The sequence below is a fragment of the Carcharodon carcharias genome, assembly GCF_017639515.1.
Source record: "Carcharodon carcharias isolate sCarCar2 chromosome 27 unlocalized genomic scaffold, sCarCar2.pri SUPER_27_unloc_13, whole genome shotgun sequence".
NCBI classification, from domain to species: domain Eukaryota; kingdom Metazoa; phylum Chordata; class Chondrichthyes; order Lamniformes; family Lamnidae; genus Carcharodon; species Carcharodon carcharias.
In genome coordinates, this window is record NW_024470628.1 from 50,446 (window position 1) to 63,438 (window position 12,993).

Genomic DNA, 12,993 nt, shown 5'->3' on the forward strand with positions numbered 1-12,993 from the left:
TGGGCGAGAGAGAGGGAGAGATGCGGGCGAGAGAGGAAGGGAGAGAGGCGGACGAGAGAGAGAGGGAGAGAGTGGCAGGCGAGAAAGGGAGAGAGGTGGGCAAGAGAGAGTGATTTGGGTGAGAGAGAGAGGGAGCGAGAGAGAGAGGGAGCGAGAGACAGGGAAAGAGCCGGGCAGGAGAGAGAGGGAGAGAGGCGGGCGAGAGAGAGAGGGAGAGAAGCAGACGAGAGAGAGGGAGCAGGTTGAGAGAGAGAGGCGGGAGAGAGAGAGGGAGAGAGGTGGGCGAAAGAGAGAGGCGGGCGAGAGAGAGGGAGGGAGGCGGGCGAGAGAGAGGAAGAGAGGTGGGTGAGAGAGAGAGGGAGAGAGGCGGGCGAGAGAGAGGGAGAGAGGCGGGAGAGAGAGAGGGAGAGAGGCGGGAGAGAGAGAGGGAGAAAGCCAGGCGAGAGAGAGGGAGAGAGGTGGGTGAGAGAGAGGGAGAGGGGCGGGTGAGATATAGAGGGGGAGAGGCGGGCGAGAGAGTGAGGGGGAGAGATGGGGTGAGAGAGAGGGAGAGAGGCGGGCGAGAGAGAGGGAGAGAGGCGGGTGAGAGAGAGGGAGAGAGGTGGGTGAGAAGAGAGTGAGTGAGGCGTGTGAGAGAGAGGGAGAGAGGCGGGCGAGAGAGAAAGAGAGAGGCAGGAGAGAGATAGAGGGTGAGGCGGGCGAGAGAGAGGGAGAGAGGCGGGCGAGAGATAGAGGGAGAGAGGCGGGCGAGAGAGAAGGAGTGAGGTGGGTGAGAGACAGAAAGTGGGAGAGAGGCAGGCGAGAGAGAGGGAGAGAGGCGGGCGAGAGAGAAGGAGTGAGGTGGGTGAGAGACAGAAAGAGGGGGAGAGGCGGGTGAGAGAGAGGGAGACGGAGAGAGGTGGGCGAGAGAGGGAGAGAGAGAAAGGTTGACGAGAGAGACAAAGCGAGAGAGGCAGGCGAGGGAGATAGAGGTACAGAGGAGGGCGAGAGAGGCAGAGAGAGAGAGGCAGGCGAGAGAGAGGGAGACGGAGAGAGGTGGGCGAGAGAGGGAGAGAGAGAGATGTTGACGAGAGAGAGAAAGCGAGAGAGGCAGGCGAGAGAGATAGAGGGAGAGAGGTGGGAGAGAGAGAGTGGCAGACGAGAGAGGCAGAGATTCGGGCGAGAGAGAGAGCGATGGAGACAGGCGAGAGAGAGAGAGAGAAGGGAGCGAGAGGGTGGGAGTGAGGCGGGCGAGTGAGAGAGGGAGAGAGGCGGGCAAGAGAGGGAGAGAGGCAGCTGTTTCACTGCACGTACAGGGGCTATATAAATGCACCTCCATGTTTCCTTGCTCTGGCGTCTGTCTCCAGGTTACCGTTCTCATCAATAAAATATATGATAGAAACGTACAAAACGTCTCAGACGTCACATAGATTTTCAACCTCTCAGGGCAGCCTCTTCAGTTCATCTCAACCCACCCAGTGTGGCTTTGAGCCCCATAGACAGGGAGAGGGGGAGAGGCAGGCAAGAGAGAGGCAGAGAGGCGGGCAAGAGAGAAAGGGAGAAAGGCGGGTGAGAGAGAGGGAAAGAGAGGGAGAGAGGTGGGCAAGGGATATAGAGGGAGAGACATGTACCGGAGAGAGAGAGAGAGAGGCGGTCGAGAGAGAGAGGGACAGAGAGGCAGGCGAGAGCGGGAGAGAGGTGGGCGAGTGAGAGAAGGATAGAGGCAGGCGAGAGAGAGAGAGGGAGAGAGGCGGGCGAGAGAGCAAGGGAGAGAGGCGGGTGAGAGAGAGAGAGAGGTGGGCGAGAGAGCGAGAGAGAGAGAGGCGGGTGAGCGAGAGAGAGAGAGGAGGGCGAGAGTGAGGGAGAGAGGCGGGCGAAAGAAAGAGGGAGAGAGGCGGGAAAGAGAGGTGGTAAGAGAGAGTGGGAGAGAGGTGGGGGAGAGGGAGGGAGGCGGGCGAGAGAGAGGGAGAGAGGTGGGCGAGAGAGTGAGGGAGTCAGATGGGCGAGAGAGAGAGGGAGACAGACGGGCGAGGGAGAGAGGGAGAGGTGGGCGAGAGAGAGAGGGAGAGAGGGGGTGAGCAAGAAAGAGAGAGAGGCATGTGAGAGAGATAGCGGTCGAGAGGCGGGTGAGTTGAGAGAAGGAGAGAGGCGGGTGAGAGAGAGAGGGAGAGAGGTGGGCGAGAGAGAGATGGAGAGCCGGGCGAGAGAGAGAGAGAGAGGTGGGCGAGAGAGAGAGAGAGAGGCGGGTGTGAGAGAGGGAGAGAAGCGGGCGAGAGAGAGGAAGCAGGGTGACAGAGAGAGGCGGGAGAGAGAGAGGGAGAGAGGTGGGTGAGAGAAAGAGGGAGAGAGGCGGGCGAGAGAGAGAGAGGTGGGCGAGAGAGAGAGAGAGAGAGAGGCGGGGAGAGAGACGAAGAGAGGTGGGTGAGAGAAAGAGGGAGAGAGGCGGGCGAGAGAGAGGGAGTGGGGCGGGTGAGAAAGGAATGGTGAGAGGTGGGTGACAGAGAAGGAGAGAGGCGGGCGAGAGAGTGAGAGAGGTGGGTGACCGAGAGGGAGAGAGACGGGCGAGAGAGTGAGAGAGGCGGGTGAGAGAGAAGGAGAGAGCGGGTGAGTGAGAGAGGGAGAAAGAGAGGGAGAGGGAGGGAGGCAGTAGAGAGAGAGGGAGAGAGGCGGGAGAGAGAGGTGGGAAAGAGAGAGAGGGAGGGAGGTGGGTGAGAGAGAGAGAGAGAGAGACGAGAGGGAGAGAGAGAGAGACAGACGGGCAAGGGAGAGGGGGAGAGGTGGGTGAGAGAGAGAGGGAGAGAGGCGAGCGAGAGAGAGAGGGAGAGAGGCGGGCGAGAGAGAGAGGGAGAGAGACGGGGGAGAGAGAGAGGGAGAAGACGGGCAAGGGAGAGAGGGAGAGGTGGGCGAGAGAGAGATGGAGAGAGGCAGGCGAGCAAGAAAGAAAGAGAGGCGGGTGAGAGAGATAGATGTCGATACGCGGGTGAGTGAGAGGAAGAGAGTGGCGGGCGAGTAAGAGAGGAAGAGGCGGTTGAGAAAGGGAGAGAGGTGGGCGAGAGAGAGGGAGAGAGGCGGGCAAGAGAGAGGGAGAGAGGCGGGAGAGAGAGAGGGAGAAAGGCGGGCGAGAGAGAGGGAGAGAGGTGGGTGAGAGAGAGGGAGTGAGAGGGAGAGAGGCCGGCGAGAGAGAGTGAGCGAGGCGGGCAAGAGATAGAGGGAGTGAGACCGGTGAGAGAGAGGGAGAGAGGCGGGCGAGAGAGAGGGAGTGAGGTGGGCGAGAAAGAGGGAGAGGGAGAGACGTGGGCGAGAGAGGGAGAGGGAGAGAGGTTGACGAGAGAGAGAAAGGGAGAGAGGCAGGCGAGAGAGTGAGAGGAAGAGTCGGGCGAGAGAGTGATGGTGAGAGGTGGGTGAGAGACAGGGAGAGAGGCAGGCGAGAGGCGGCTCTTCCACTGCACGTACAGGGGCTATATAAATGCACCTCCATATTGCCCTTGCTCAGGTATCTGTCTCCGGGTTACCATTCTCATCAATAAAATATATGATAGACACGTACAAAACATGTCAGATGTCACAAAGATGTTCAACCTCTCAGGGCAGCCTCTTCAGTTCATCTCACACCACCCAGTGTGGCTTTGAGCCCCATAGACAGGGAGAGGGGGAGAGGCGGGCGAGAGAGAGAGAGGGAGAGAGGCAGGTGAGAGAGAGAGGGAGAGAGGCGTGCAAGAGAGAGAGAGAGGGAGAGAGGTGGGCGAGAGAGAGTGAGGGAGAGAGGCGGGCAATAGAAATAGAGGGAAAGACACGTACCGGAAAGAGAGAGAGAGAGAGAGAGGCAGTCGAGAGAGAGAGGGACAGAGAGGCAGGTGAGAGTGGGAGTGAGGCGGGAGAGAGAGAGAGGGAGAGAGGCGGGCGAGAGAGAGGGAGAGAGGCGGGAGAGAGAGAGGGAGAAAGGCGGGTGAGAGAGAGAGAGGGAGAGAGGCGGGCGAGAGAGAGAGAGGGAGAGAGGCGGGCGAGAAAGAGGGCGAGGGAGAGTGGCGGGCGAGAGAGAGGGAGAGAGGCGGGCGAGAGATAGAGGGAGAGAGGCGGGCGAGGGAGAGGGAGAGAGGCGGGAGAGAGAGAGGGAGAAAGGCGGGCGAGAGAGAGGGAGAAAGGCGGGCGAGAGGGAGAGAGGGAGAGAGGCGGGCGAGAGAGAGAGAGGGAGAGAGGCGGGCGAGAAAGAGGGCGAGGGAGAGTGGCGGGCGAGAGAGAGGGAGAGAGGCATGCGAGGGAGAGAGAGATAGAGGCGGTCGAAAGAGAGAGGGACAGAGAGGCAGGCGAGAGAAAAGAGAGGCGGGCGAGTGAGAGAGGGAGAGAGGCAGGCGAGAGAGAGAGAGGGAGAGCGGTGGGCGAGAGAGAGAGGGAGAGAGGTGGGTAAGGGTGAGAGGGAGAGAGGCGGGTGAAAGAGAGAGAGGGAGAGAGGCGGGCGAGAGAGAGAGAGGGAGAGAGGTGGGTGAGGGTGAGAGGGAGAGAGGTGGGCAAGAGAGAGAGAGAGGAAGAGAGGTGGGAGAGAGAGAGAGAGGGAGAGAGGTGGGTGAGGGTGAGAGGGAGAGAGGCGGGCGAGAGAGAGAGAGGGAGAGAGGCGGGCGAGAGAGAGAGAGGGAGAGAGGCAGGCAAGAGAGAGAGAGGGAGAGAGGTGGGTGAGGGTGAGAGGGACAGAGGCGGGCAAGAGAGAGATAGAGGGAGAGAGGCGGGCGAGAGAGAGAGGGAGAGAGGCGGGCGAGAGAGAGCTACAGATTGAGGCGAGAGAGGGAGGTAGAGAGGCGGGCAAGAGAGAGAGGTAGAGAGGCGGGCGAGAGAGAGGGAGAGAGGTGGGCGAGAGAGAGGGAGAGATGCGGGCGAGAGAGGGAGAGAGAGAGGCGGGCGAGAGAGAGAGGGAGAGAGTGGCAGGCAAGAAAGGGAGAGAGGTGGGCAAGAGAGAGTGAGTTGGGTGATAGAGAGAGGGAGCGATAGAGAGAGGGAGCGAGAGACAGGGAAAGAGCCGGGCGGGAGAGAGAGGGAGAGAGGTGGGTGAGAGAGAGAGAGGGAGAGAGGCAGGGGCGGGAGAGAGGCGGGCGATAGTGAGAGGGAGAGAGGTGGGAGAGAGAGAGAGAGGGAGGTGAGAGAGAAGAAGAGAGGTGGGAGAGAGAGAGAGGGAGAGAGGCAGGCGAGGGAGTGAGAGAGAGGTGGGCGAGAGAGAGAGGGAGAGAGCTGGGCAAGAGAGAGAGGGAGAGAGGTGGGCGAGAGAGAGAGAGGGAGAGAAGTGGGTGAGGGTGAGAGGGAGAGAGGCGGGCAAGAGAGAGCGAGAGGAAGAGAGGTGGGAGAGAGAGAGAGAGGGAGAGATGTGGGTGAGGGTGAGAGGGAGAGAGGCGGGCGAGAGAGAGAGAGGGAGAGAGACGGGCGAGAGAGGGAGAGTGAGAGAGGCGGGCGAGAGAGAGAGAGGGAGAGAGGTGGGTGAGGGTGAGAGGGACAGAGGCGGGCGAGAGAGAGAGAGGGAGAGAGGTGGGCGAGAGAGAGAGAGGGAGAGAGGTGGGTGAGGGTGAGAGGGAGAGAGGCGGGCAGGAGAGAGATAGAGGGAGAGAGGCGGGCGAGAGAGAGAGGGAGAGAGGCGGGCGAGAGAGAGGTACAGATGCAGGCGAGAGAGTGAGGTAGAGAGGCAGGCAAGAGAGACAGGTAGAGAGGCGGGCGAGAGAGAGGAAGAGAGGTGGGCGAGAGAGAGGTACAGATGCGGGCGAGAGAGGGAGGGAGAGAGGCGGACGAGAGAGAGAGGGAGAGAGTGGCAGTCGGGAAAGGGAGAGAGGTGGGCAAGAGAGAGTGAGTTGGGTGAGAGAGAGAGGGAGACAGAGAGAGAGGGAGCGAGAGACAGGGAAAGAGCCGGGCGGGAGAGAGAGAGAGAGAGGCGGGCGAGAGAGAGAGGGAGAGAAGCAGGCGAGAGAGAGGGAGCAGGTTGAGAGAGAGAGGCGGGAGAGAGAGAGGGAGAGAGGTGAGCGAAAGAGATAGGCGGGAGAGAGAGAGGGAGGGAGGTGGTCGAGAGAGAGGAAGAGAGGTGGGTGAAGAGAGAGGGAGAGAGGCGGGCGAGAGAGAGGGAGAGAAGCGGGAGAGAATGAGGGAGAGAGGCGGGAGAGAGAGAGGGAGAAAGGCAGGCGAGGGAGAGGGAGAGAGGTGGGTGTGAGAGAGGGAGAGGGGCGGGTGAGATATAGAGGGGGAGAGGCGGGCGAGAGAGAAAGAGAGAGGCGGGAGAGAGATAGAGGGTGAGGCGGGCGAGAGAGAGGGAGAGAGGCGGGCGAGATTTAGAGGGAGAGAGGCGGGCGAGAGAGAAGGAGTGAGGTGGGTGAGAGACAGAAAGTGGGAGAGAGGCAGGCGAGAGAGAGGGAGAGAGGCGGGCGAGAGAGAAGGCGTGAGGTGGGTGAGAGACAGGAAGAGGGAGAGAAGCAGGCGAGAGAGAGGGAGAGAGGCGGGCGAGAGAGAAGGAGTGAGGTGGGTGAGAGACAGAAAGAGGGGGAGAGGCGGGCGAGAGAGAGGGAGACGGAGAGAGGTGGGCGAGAGAGAGGAAGAGATGCGGGCGAGAGAGGGAGGGAGAGAGGCGGACGAGAGAGAGAGGGAGAGAGTGGCAGTTGAGAAAGGGAGAGAGGTGGGCAAGAGAGATTGAGTTGGGTGAGAGAGAGAGGGAGAGAGAGAGAGAGAGGGAGCGAGAGACAGGGAAAGAGCCGGGCGGGAGAGAGAGAGAGAGAGGCGGGCGAGAGAGAGAGGGAGAGAAGCAGGCGAGAGAGAAGGAGCAGGTTGAGAGAGAGAGGCGGGAGAGAGAGAGGGAGGGAGGCGGGAGAGAGAGAGGAAGAGAGGTGGGTGAAGAGAGAGGGAGAGAGGCGGGCGAGAGAGAGGGAGAGAGGCGGGAGAGAATGAGGGAGAGAGGCGGGAGAGAGAGAGGGAGAAAGGCAGGCGAGAGAGAGGGAGAGAGGTGGGTGAGAGAGAGGGAGAGGGGCGGGTGAGATATAGAGGGGGAGAGGCGGGCGAGAGAGAAAGAGAGAGGCGGGAGAGAGATAGAGGGTGAGGCGGGCGAGAGAGAGGGAGAGAGGCGGGCGAGAGATAGAGGGAGAGAGGCGGGCGAGAGAGAAGGAGTGAGGTGGGTGAGAGACAGAAAGTGGGAGAGAGGCAGGCGAGAGAGAGGGAGAGAGGCGGGCGAGAGAGAAGGAGTGAGGTGGGTGAGAGACAGGAAGAGGGAGAGAAGCAGGCGAGAGAGAGGGAGAGAAGCGGGCGACAGAGAAGGAGTGAGGTGGGTGAGAGACAGAAAGAGGGGGAGAGGCGGGCGAGAGAGAGGGAGACGGAGAGAGGTGGGCGAGAGAGGGAGAGAGAGAAAGGTTGACGAGAGAGACAAAGCGAGAGAGGCAGGTGAGAGAGATAGAGGGAGAGAGGTGGGCGAGAGAGGCAGAGAGAGAGGCAGGCGAGAGAGAGGGAGACGGAGAGAGGTGGGCGAGAGAGGGAGAGAGAGAGAGGTTGACGAGAGAGAGAAAGCGAGAGAGGCAGGCGAGAGAGATAGAGGGAGAGAGGTTGACGAGAGAGAGAAAGCGAGAGAGGCAGGCGAGAGAGATAGAGGGAGAGAGGTGGGAGAGAGAGAGAGGCAGACGAGAGAGGCAGAGGTTCAGGCGAGAGAGAGAGGGATGGAGACGGGCGAGAGAGAGAGAGAGAAGCGAGCGAGAGGGTGGGAGTGAGGCGGGCGAGAGAGAGAGGGAGAGAGGCGGGCAAGAGAGGGAGAGAGGCAGCTGTTTCACTGCACGTACAGGGGCTATATAAATGCACCTCCATGTTGTCCTTGCTCTGGCGTCTGTCTCCAGGTTACCGTTCTCATCAATAAAATATATGATAGAAACGTACAAAACGTCTCAGACGTCACATAGATTTTCAACCTCTCAGGGCAGCCTCTTCAGTTCATCTCAACCCACCCAGTGTGGCTTTGAGCCCCATAGACAGGGAGAGGGGGAGAGGCAGGCGAGAGAGAGGCAGAGAGGCGGGCAAGAGAGAAAGGGAGAAAGGCGGGTGAGAGAGAGGGAAAGAGAGGGAGAGAGGTGGGCAAGGGATATAGAGGGAGAGACATGTACCGGAGAGAGAGAGAGAGAGGCGGTCGAGAGAGAGAGGGACAGAGAGGCAGGCGAGAGCGGGAGAGAGGTGGGCGAGTGAGAGAAGGATAGAGGCAGGCGAGAGAGAGAGAGGCAGAGAGGCGGGCGAGAGAGAGAGGGAGAGAGGCAGGCGAGAGAGAGAGAGGCAGAGAGGCGGGCCAGAGAGCAAGGGAGAGAGGCGGGTGAGAGAGAGAGAGAGGTGGGCGAGAGAGAGAGGCGGGTGAGAGAGAGAGCGAGAGGAGGGCGAGAGAGAGGGAGAGAGGCGGGCGAGAGAAAGAGGGAGAGAGGCGGGAAAGAGAGGTGGTAAGAGAGAGTGGGAGAGAGGTGGGGGAGAGGGAGGGAGGCGGGCGCGAGAGAGGGAGAGAGGTGGGCGAGAGAGTGAGGGAGTCAGATGGGCGAGAGAGAGAGGGAGACAGACGGGCGAGGGAGAGAGGGAGAGGTGGGCGAGAGAGAGAGGGAGAGAGGCGGGTGAGCAAGAAAGAGAGAGAGGCATGTGAGAGAGATAGCGGTCGAGAGGCGGGTGATTTGAGAGAAGGAGAGAGGCGGGTGAGAGAGAGAGGGAGAGAGGCGGGCGAGAGAGAGATGGAGAGCCGGGCGAGAGAGAGAGAGAGAGGTGGGTGAGAGAGAGAGAGAGAGAGAGACGGGTGTGAGAGAGGGAGAGAATCGGGCGAGAGAGAGGGAGCAGGGTGACAGAGAGAGGCGGGAGAGAGAGAGGGAGAGAGGTGGGTGAGAGAAAGAGGGAGAGAGGCGGGCGAGAGAGAGAGAGGTGGGCGAGAGAGATAGCGAGAGAGAGGCAGGAGAGAGAGAGGGAGAGAGGTGGGTGAGAGAAAGAGGGAGAGAGGTGGGTGAGAGAAAGAGGGAGAGAGGTGTGCGAGAGAGAGGGAGTGGGGCGGGTGAGAAAGGAATGGTGAGAGGTGGGTGACAGAGAAGGAGAGAGGCGGGCGAGAGAGTGAGAGAGGTTGGTGACAGAGAGGGAGAGAGACGGGCGTGAGAGTGAGAGAGGTGGGTGAGAGAGAGGGAGAGAGGCGGGTGAGTGAGAGAGGGAGAGAGAGAGGGAGAGGGAGGGAGGCAGGAGAGAGAGAGAGAGAGAGAGGGAGAGGGAGGGAGGCAGTAGAGAGAGAGGGAGAGAGGGGGGAGAGAGAGGTGGGAAAGAGAGAGAGGGAGGTAGGTGGGTGAGAGAGAGAATGAGAGAGACGAGAGAGAGAGAGAGAGAGAGACAGACGGGCAAGGGAGAGAGGGAGAGGTGGGTGAGAGAGAGAGGGAGAGAGGCGAGCGAGGGAAAGAGGGAGAGTGGCGGGCGAGAGAGAGAGGGAGAGAGACGGGAGAGAGAGAGAGGGAGACAGATGGGCAAGGGAGAGAGGGAGTGGTGGGCGAGAGAGAGATGGAGAGAGGCAGGCGAGCAAGAAAGAGAGAGAGGCGGGTGAGAGAGATAGATGTCGATACGCGGGTGAGTGAGAGAAAGAGAGTGGCGGGCGAGCAAGAGAGGGAGAGGCGGGTGAGAAAGGGAGAGAGGTGGGCGAGAGAGAGGGAGAGAGGCGGGCAAGAGAGAGGGAGAGAGGCGGGAGAGAGAGAGGGAGAAAGGCGGGCGAGAGAGAGGGAGAGAGGTGGGTGAGAGAGAGGGAGTGAGAGGGAGAGAGGTGGGTGAGAAAGAGGGAGAGTGAGAGAGGCGGGCGAGAGATAGAGGGAGTGAGGTGGGTGAGAGAGAGGGAGATAGGCGGGTGAGAGAGAGGGAGTGAGGTGGGCAAGAAAGAGGAAGAGGGAGAGAGGTGGGCGAGAGAGGGAGAGGGAGATAGGTTGACGAGAGAGAGAAAGGGAGAGAGGCAGGCGAGAGAGTGAGAGAAAGAGTCGGGCGAGAGAGTGATGGTGAGAGGTGGGTGAGAGACAGGGAGAGAGGCAGGCGTGAGGCGGCTCTTCCACTGCACGTACAGTAGCTATATAAATGCACCTCCATATTGCCCTTGCTCTGGTATCTGTCTCCGGGTTACCATTCTCAACATTAAAATATATGATAGAACGTACAAAACATGTCAGATGTCACAAAGATGTTCAACCTCTCAGGGCAGCCTCTTCAGTTCATCTCACACCACCCAGTGTGGCTTTGAGCCCCATAGACAGGGAGAGGGGGAGAGGCGGACGAGAGAGAGAGAGAGGAAGAGAGGCGGATGAGAGTGAGAGAGGGAGAGAGAGGTGGGCGAGAGAGAGAGGGAGAGAGGCAGGTGAGAGAGAGAGGGAGAGAGGCGTGCAAGAGAGAGAGAGAGGGAGAGAGTTGGGCGAGAGAGAGTGAGGGAGAGAGGCGGGCAAGAGAAATAGAGGGAGAGACACGTACCGGAGAGAGAGAGAGAGAGAGAGGCAGTCGAGAGAGAGGCAGGTGAGAGTGGGAGTGAGGCGGGCGAGAGAGAGAGGGAGAGAGGCGGGCGAGAGAGAGGGAGAGAGGCGGGAGAGAGAGAGGGAGAAAGGCGGGCGAGAGAGAGAGAGGGAGAGAGGCGGGCGAGAGAGAGAGAGGGAGAGAGACGGGTGAGAGAGAGGGCGAGGGAGAGTGGCGGTCGAGAGAGAGAGGGACAGAGAGGCAGGCGAGAGAAAAGAGAGGCGGGCGAGTGAGAGAGGGAGAGAGGCGGGCGAGAGAGAGAGAGGGAGAGCGGTGGGCGAGAGAGAGAGAGGGAGAGAGGTGGGTGAGGGTGAGAGGGAGAGAGGCGGGTGAAAGAGAGAGAGAGAGAGAGGCGGGCGAGAGAGAGAGAGGGAGAGAGGTGGGTGAGGGTGAGAGGGAGAGAGGTGGGCAAGAGAGAGAGAGAGGAAGAGAGGTGGGAGAGAGAGAGAGAAGGAGAGAGGTGCGTGAGGGTGAGAGGGAGAGAGGCGGGCGAGAGAGAGAGAGGGAGAGAGGCGGGCGAGAGAGAGAGAGGGAGAGAGGCGGGCGAGTGAGAGAGAGGGAGAGAGGTGGGTGAGGGTGAGAGGGACAGAGGCGGGCGAGAGAGAGAGAGGGAGAGATGTGGGCGAGAGAGAGAGAGTGGGAGAGAGGTGGGTGAGGGTGAGAGGGAGAGAGGCGGGCAAGAGAGAGATAGAGGGAGAGAGGCGGGTGAGAGAGAGAGGGAGAGAGGCGGGCGAGAGAGAGGGAGAGAGGTGGGCGAGAGAGAGAGGGAGAGAGTGGCAGGCGAGAAAGGGAGAGAGGTGGGCAAGAGAGAGTGAGTTGGGTGAGAGAGAGAGGAAGCGAGAGAGAGAGGGAGCGAGAGACAGGGAAAGAGCCGGGCGGGAGAGAGAGGGAGAGAGGTGTGTGAGAGAGAGAGAGGGAGAGAGGCAGGGGCGGGAGAGAGGCGGGTGATAGTGAGAGGGAGAGAGGTGGGAGAGAGAGAGATGGAGGTGAGAGAGAAGAAGAGAGGTGGGAGAGAGAGAGAGGGAGAGAGGCAGGTGAGGGAGTGAGAGAGAGGTGGGCGAGAGAGAGAGGGAGAGAGGTGGGCAAGAGAGAGAGGGAGAGAGGCGGGCAAGAGAGAGAGAGAGGAAGAGAGGTGGGAGAGAGAGAGAGAGGGAGAGAGGTGGGTGAGGGTGAGAGGGAGAGAGGCGGGCGAGAGAGAGAGAGGGAAAGAGGCGGGCGAGAGAGAGAGAGGGAGAGAGGTGGGCGAGAGAGAGAGAGAAGGAGAGAGGTGGGTGAGGGTGAGAGGAAGAGAGGCGGGCAAGAGAGAGATAGAGGGAGAGAGGCGGGCGAGAGAGAGAGGGAGAGAGGCGGGCGAGAGAGAGGTACAGATGCAGGCGAGAGAGGGTGGTAGAGAGGCGGACGAGAGAGAGAGGGAGAGAGTGGCAGGCGAGAAAGGGAGAGAGGTGGGCAAGAGAGAGTGAGTTGGGTGAGAGAGAGAGGGAGCGAGAGAGAGAGGGAGCGAGAGACAGGGAAAGAGCCGGGTGGGAGAGAGGGGGAGAGAGGTGGGTGAGAGAGAGAGGGAGAGAGGCAGGGGCGTGAGAGAGGCGGGCGATAGTGAGAGGGAGAGAGGTGGGAGAGAGAGATAGGGAGGTGAGAGCGAAGTAGAGAGGTGGGAGAGAGAGAGAGGGAGAGAGGCAGGCGAGGGAGTGAGAGAGAGGTGGGCGAGAGAGAGAGGGAGAGAGGTGGGCAAGAGAGAGAAGGAGAGAAGGGGCGAGAGAGAAAGGAAGGGAGGCGGGCGAGAGAGTGAGAGAAAGAGGCGGGCGAGAGAGTGATGGTGAGAGGTGCGTGAGAGACAGCGAGAGAGGCAGGCGAGAGGCGGCTCTTCCACTGCATGTGCAGGGGCTATATAAATGCACCTCCATGTTGCCCTTGTTCAGGTATCTGTCTCCGGGTTACCATTCTCATCAATAAAATATATGATAGACACGTACAAAACATGTCAAATGTCACAAAGATGTTCAACCACTCAGGGCAGCCACTTCAGTTCATCTCACAGCACCCAGTGTGGCTTTGAGCCCCATAGACAGGGAGAGGGGGAGAGGCGGCCGAGAGAGAGAGAGAGGGAGAGAGGCGGGTGAGAGTGAGAGATGGAGAGAGGGGTGGGCGAGTGAGAGAGGGAGAGAGGCAGGTGAGAGAGAGAGGGAGAGAGGCGGGCGAGAGAGAGAGAGGGAGAGAGGTGGGTGAGAGAGAGAGGGTGAGAGAGGTGGCTGAGAGGGAGAGGGAGAGCAAAGGGTGAGAGAGAGAGAGGGAGAGAGGCGGGCGAGAGAGAGAGAGAGACGCGGTCGAGAGAGGGAGGGACAGAGAGGCAGGCGAGGGCGGGAGAGAGGCAGGCAAGTGAGAGAGGGAGAGAGGCATGTGAGAGAGAGAGGGAGAGAGGCGGGCGAGAAAGAGGGAGAGGGAGAGAGGCGGGCGAGAGAGAGGGAGAGAGGTGGGCGAGGGAGAGAGAGTTAGAGGCGGTCTTGAGAGAGAGGGACAGAGAGGCAGGCGAGAGCG